Source organism: Primulina eburnea, chromosome 12 (assembly GCF_022965805.1).
Source record: "Primulina eburnea isolate SZY01 chromosome 12, ASM2296580v1, whole genome shotgun sequence".
NCBI classification, from domain to species: Eukaryota; Viridiplantae; Streptophyta; class Magnoliopsida; order Lamiales; family Gesneriaceae; genus Primulina; species Primulina eburnea.
In genome coordinates, this window is record NC_133112.1 from 33,805,315 (window position 1) to 33,806,409 (window position 1,095).

A 1,095-nucleotide genomic window follows, 5' to 3' on the forward strand; every position below is an offset into this window, starting at 1 on the left:
AACGAATTTCTGAACTTCAAAAGATTTTTGATGACTCGTGCAGAATTTTTGGGAGAAAATTTCGAAAATTCTTGAGAGAGATTAGAGATAATTTTCGAAAATCTTGTGTGAATGGTGTGAAATTTGAATGGGAGGGTCCTCCTATTTATAGCGACGAGGTGAAAATCTTACCATAATTCGATTGATATACTTTCCAAAATTTGGAGATGCTCCTTCCATAAATTCGAGATAATCATTCCATAAATATTGATATGCTTCCTTGTTGAGATAATCTACCTTGTATGTAATATTTCCTTCCAATTAGGTGGATATCCAGCCTTAATTTACTGTATATCTTACACTGAATTTCGATTTCCATGTATTATTTATATTTTCGAATTTATTATAATTCGAAAATAAATTCTTATACATGTCTATATTTAATTAATTAAATGTCCAAAAATTTGGGTTCTCACAGTTATTATATAAATATATAATAATTTTTTTCAAACATACAATATTTAATAACGTTGGTGATATTTATTAATTGTATATTTTTAAAAAATAATAAAATTTTCGACCAACGAATTCTATTATTTTTCGAGTCTGATATCGAGTTCAACCCGATTTAACCTAAACTCGAAAGCCCTCAAACCTGATTTTTTTGGGTCAAACCAGGTCATTGTTTGATTTTTACACCCTTATTCATTACAGTACATGTTTTTATTTTGATAATAGCATATTAGATTATTACTCACCCTCTCTAGGTCAGTTCCCTTCTGTATGTGGTTGATAATCAAGTTAAAATGTGATGACGCATACGGAGGAGTTCTCTGGATTCAGAATGATAGCTATTAGGGATGGCAATGGGTAGGGTATGGGTCGGATTTCATACATCCATCCTTATACCCATTTATAAAATTCATCCCCATACACATCCCCATACCCATCGGGTATTGAATTTCATCATCATCCCCATACACATCCCCATACCCATCGGGTATTGAATTTCATCATCATCCCCATACCCATCGGATTATCGAATACACATACCCATACAATTGAATTTTTTCAAATTTAAATTGTTTCAATAAAGTTATAGATATATAAAAAAAT